Source organism: Centruroides vittatus, unplaced genomic scaffold, assembly GCF_030686945.1.
Source record: "Centruroides vittatus isolate TY-2023 unplaced genomic scaffold, ASM3068694v2 contig_854, whole genome shotgun sequence".
Classification (NCBI taxonomy): Eukaryota; Metazoa; Arthropoda; class Arachnida; order Scorpiones; family Buthidae; genus Centruroides; species Centruroides vittatus.
The window spans coordinates 2,697,560-2,703,559 of record NW_027122558.1 but is presented as its reverse complement, the minus strand read 5'-3'; positions in this window follow the sequence as shown (position 1 = coordinate 2,703,559).

The window sequence follows — 6,000 nt, the reverse complement described above, 5'->3', positions numbered from 1 at the left end:
TTTTTATATTAAAAAATTCTCGAGTTTCGGATATAAAGAGAAATATTAAGAAAATCAAAAGGAAGACTTAAAATTGGATAAAAGTTCTATAAATTCGAGTATTCTTGTGGACTAGAAAGTATGTAAATAACTATCGACTTAATGATGAAGTATATCGAATATTTATCTTAAAATACAGAAATTTCTTTATATATATTATTTATTTTAACTTGAAAAATATTGAAAACAAATATAAGAAGTCTGTCAAAGGAACATATCGAGTCCTGGGGACAAAATAAAAATTCTATATCAGTTTTTTTTTTCTGGTTTGGTCAGACAGACTACTATATATATATATATATATATACATATTTTTCCTTTTGGGCAATTTCTTTTCACTCTTCCAAATTCGTTTGAAGAAAAATTCGAAATAACTTATATATAAAAATTTGATTTTCTTTGTATTTTTATAAAATGTCAGACACCGAAATTAATTTAAAAATTTAAAAATAATAATAATAATAATAATAATTGTGTATATTTTAATGACGTTTCTTAATTTAATTTTTGAATAATTGATTTATTTATAACTTTTTTTTCGTGTTTTTTTTCTTCACAAAACACAGAAGTGAAGTTGCTAATTTATAATTTATAAAATGTAATTTAATTATTATTATTATTTTTTTTAATACGAAAACAAATTTTTTTTTCGTTAATTTTCGTGTCGTGCTGAAAATTTCATAAATAATTCACCGAAATTTCACTACCAAAAAGAAAGGAAAAAAAAAAAAGAAACCATTCGATGGTCTATTTTTTTTAACGTCCCCGAATGATGGATGGAAATTATTTTTATCTTTTCCTATTAAATGTTTAAATTTAGCGTGGAATTCGATCAAATTTTGTAAAAATTCAATTAAAAATTTAAGGAAAAGAATGAATTTTAAATGTTTCCGTCTTTGTCACGTGTTGGTTAATGAATCGAAATCTTCTGTTGGCTTACGTTAACATAATGGAAGATGATGAGTATATAAATGTTAATTTAAATTAAATTTGTAATGTCAAATAATGACGAAAATCTAGGAATTTCTACGAATATAACAGATTTTCTGTTATACTTTGCAATAAATGAAGGGAAGACGTGTTTGTCTCGACTCTGTCCCTATAGATAAACTTATTGGATGAAAAAAAATAAAGGAAATTTTATATTTATGTATGGTGTTTTTAAATTATGAACCAATCAACTTAAAATATCTTAAATTCGGATTAAAAATTTAACGATCAGGAGGCTCGCAACACGTCATTCGAAGAAGGGAGTAAGAAATACACATTTACAATAAATCACAAAATATATTTTATGCATAAAGATAAGGTAGTAAAATAAAAATAGTAAGCAATTTTTCTGCAAAATACACAATTATTAATATAAACTTCAATTTTAGAGACGAACTTAAATGTTTATATAAGCAGAAACAACATTAAAAGTATATTATCTTACACTTATGAGGTTTTTTAAAGTCATTCCACTAGATTTAAAAGCTTCTAGACCTTATTTCTAATACACAAATAACTTTAGAATACAACAAAGAAAGGAATAAGTCAAAGATAAAAAAGTGACTCGTGTTGTGCAATGATTAATATCGATTCGTATGTAAATTAAAGAAAAGAAACCCCCGCCGAGTCTCTCGGTCTGTCAACTGGTTTTGAAAAGTATAAATTATTACTGGAATCAAAATATATATATATTTATTCCATTAAAATATTTCTATGTTTATAAAGAAAACATTAAATACTTTTCCTCGCCAAATTCTGCAAGGCGTAATACATTCATTTATGATAAACTTCCCATAATTAATTCCTCTTACCGAGATTTATGAATATTTCTATAAAAAATTTGAATAAATTTACGTCTTATTCCTTAATAATTTAGTAACTTGTAACGTAGGAAAAATTCGTTTATCATCGAAAATTTCTAAATATAGAACGTGACGAATGCTGCTGGCTCGTCACTAACCAAAATCGGTAAGATTAACGAAGAGGATTAGGGAAGAAATTTCTTGTCTAAGAATTAAAAACTGAAAATAAAGCAAATTTAGAATGCCGCAAAAAATGTTTTTCGTGTATTTTCTAAAGAACAAATATATAAATAATAAGAAGGAATTAATGCATTGTAAGAAGTGAAAAGTGAGCAAATTCGCCACGACCTGCAAACAAAGGAGTTCATTAAATTCATATTTTTACATAATAATTCGCATCAAAAAATTCCTCTTTTGGCAAACATTCCAACTTTTATTGTTTTTATATTTACTTTCAAACAAATCCATTTTTTTTTTTTTTTCCTTCCATAAGTCTTTTAAAATTATTATTATTATTATTATTATTATTTAGGCAGACTTATCGCGTAATTTCTCAACGTAAATTCTATTATATAAGGTTTTTTTTTTTAATTCTGAAGTATCTCGAGTGAATTCTTTTTTTTTTTAGAATTTTATAAATTATATTTTTATGATATTTACCGTAAGCTGAAGATTATTTTTCGCTTTATTATACAGAAAAAAAATATGTCTTTTTTTAGTGTAATCAACTTTAATAATGTAATTTACTTAACTTCTTTTTGTATCGCTCTTGTATCAATTTTATAAACTTTAGCAGTTTCGGAAGTTTGATGATTAATGAATTAGTCCCCGGCTCGTTTTATAAATTATTATACAATAAAATTTAAAAAATATATATATATTTTTAATTTTATAGTATAATATTTAAAATTAGTATTATTAGTATTATTATTATAGTATATAAATTTTTAATTTTTTTTAAATTTTATATATATATATATATATTTTCTTTATAAGTTTAATATAATAAAAATAAAATGTGATAAAATGCAGCGATTTTCTAATATTTGTTTACTTGGAGCTGAAGTTAGACCGTAATTTCCAGCCTCGCTCGACTCAATTGTCGTTATATATTTACTACAAATATAAATACATTTATTTAGAAGTAAAGAATAAAATTTTAAATAATTTTTATTTTTTATTTTACATTTTAAAAAATTGCATTATGTACTGGAAGAAAATGTTGATGAAATTCAATTTATATTTTCCATTTTTTTTTTTTTTTTAATATTTTTTATAGGTTATCGAGTAAATATATTTAAACGTATTAAAACGTTACGTATTAATTATATTTTTGTAAATATTTAAAAAATAGTTGGAGATTTATATGTAAAAACGTTGAAAAAATAGCTGTTTAATTGTGCAAAATAATAATAAAAAAATGTAAATATATAGCTGTGTAGCCTGCGGATATAAAAGGAAGGAGTGAATGAGGATGGACGAATTTAAAGAATAACGTGTGTAAAGAGTAAAGATAAATGAACGAGGAAAGGAATAGTTAAGCATTCGTCTTCTCACCCTGGTAGTTTAATTATTCCTTTCATTAATCTTCCCGAGGGGAGCGACAAGTGTGACGAAATGAATAGATAAACAAATAAGCAAAGAAATAATAGAGAAGAGAAAAGTATAAAAAAAAAAGAAGAGGCGCATTCTTTCGTGACCGGTATCGATGACTTTTCGTCTTTCTCCGTGTGTTTCTCGTATTTCGTGACCGCTCCGTTTTCGGTTTTCTATATAAGTGATGGAAACTATTCTGGTATAGACATTAAGAACGAGAAGAATAGAAGAGGGAACATCGATTGCGACATCCGTACTTTCTCTTCTCGTCCTCTTTAATGTCTTCGTGACTCTGGGGTCGGTCGGAGAAGAGCGTGACGACTTTACCTGGACTTCTTTCGTTCTCCCAGCATGAAGAGGCACAGTCGTCCAGGTAAGTAAATAAAAGAAGCGGCTAACGGGAAAAAATAAGTAAATAAAAGTTGGCAAACAAATAACGACAAAAAGTAAAAATAAGCACAAAAAAAAAAAATAGAATAAAATAAAATGAAATGTAGAAATAAACAAATATATTTTGGGAGAAATATTCTTAGATAAAAGACGATCATTTTACTTAATACGTAATTACAATAAAGGAAAAAAAAACTGGAGTAATTTTTGATGTTAAAGTAATTTTGTCATTTATTGGATTTTGTAGATAAAGAAAAAAAGGAATTTTCATATTGAAACCATAACCTGTCACTTTTATCGATCGGAAATTATTCGATCGGATTCTTCTCGGTAATTCCGAGACCTTGGAAGTTTCCAAAGACTCCTTTAACGCTCCTCTTGCAATCTGTTGAATTTTATTAAAAAAGTGACGAATACAACAATTTCCTACTCCTTTCGAACATCGAAAATGAATGGGGGGGGGAAACAGCCACCGCCTAATTAAAGACGTGTACTTTACTTTATCCGTGTCAAATTTTCGAATCATTTTGTTTGATTTTGATTAAATTCTCTTGTTTTCGATTAATTATTTTTGGGTAGAGGAACGAAATCATTTTATTCTAGAATTATACGCCTCATCAATTTAAGAATTTATTTATTCCATGCAAAACAGTGCCTGATGGCATCCCCCCAGCTAAACAAAAACTAAATTGATGCCGGGGAGGTTATCCCGTCTCCGTGCAAATTTACAATAAAATTAATAAAAATTTTCAAGATTTTCGGTAATAGAAAGGAAAGAAAAAAGGTATTTTTGTTTGCCTACACCTTGTTTTAGCGCACCTCGCTATAGCGAAATTGCTGACCAGCCTCCGAGAAAATGGCTCTTCGACACGAACTTACGTGTTTAAAGAAAGAAAAATTAACGCGATAAACGTCGACTTTCTCTTCTCAGATGTTTGAAAAATGAGTTAATTTATTTAAAATTAAAATTTAAAAAAATGAATTTAGTTCTTTTATTTATTTAAGCTGTCTGAAAACTTTATTTTTATCGCCCGCCTATATCTTGCACGAATTCTTTATTATGCAACATTTTAACTTTATTTATTATTCACCCTTTCATTACGGACAACAAATCTTTAAGTTAATGGCAAAGTTACGTGATAATAAATAAAAATTTAAATTTAGTTAAAACTTTTATATTATTTTAATAACGACTTCCTTCGTAATAAAAATTTTGTTATTATGAAAATTCTCAAATATATTTATTTATTTAATATATAAAAATTTATTTTCCAACCGAATTTTATTATTATTATTATTATTATGATTAATAAATAGAAAAATCGTGTATAATTTATTTATTTTTCTCGTTTTAACAACGTTTTCTGACTAATAAAACGAAAAAAAAAAAAAATAAATAAATACGTTTTATTTACAAGAAAAATTAAATATAAAATTCTGTAATTATTTTGTAAATTTTATTCTTATTTTAATTGCGAAATTTTATTTTAAAAATATTATTTGAAAAACTTTTTAAAAACTGCACACATTTTTTACGTCAATTTGACGTCACGTCTCCATCTTTGTAATGAAAAAGTATGTAAGAGTGACGTCAAATTGACGTAAAATATGAGTGCGCTTTCGTAATTTTTCTTAATATTTTTGAAATATTTTCGAAACTTAAAATTTATACTTTTCGTAAACTTTTACAACGTAAACGTTAAATTAGTTAAAATAATTAAATAGTAATTAAATAGAACTAAATCAAAAATAAAATAATTCTTCTCATCTTTCCAACTTAAAATTATTTATAAATAATTTTCTTATTTTAATTGCATTTCTAAAAAAGTATATTAATTTATAAAAAAAATTAAGAAAGTATACACTTTTACGTCACTTTGACGTCACCTCCGCAGAGTTTTTCATTATAAAAATGCAAGAGTGACGTCAAACTGACGTAAAAGTGTGGAGTTTCTAATCGAATCTTAAGTAAATATTTACGAGTAATTAATTATATTAGGTATAAAACTGTATAATTATATATAATCACTTTATTTTTGTATTAAATAATTAAATATTTATATTATTTAATAATTAAAAATTAATAATAAATTCTGATAAAATCGTGTTAATAATTTCATTTTATATTTATCTTTTAACAATAATTATTGATGTTTACACAGTCAAGAATTACCCCGTTACC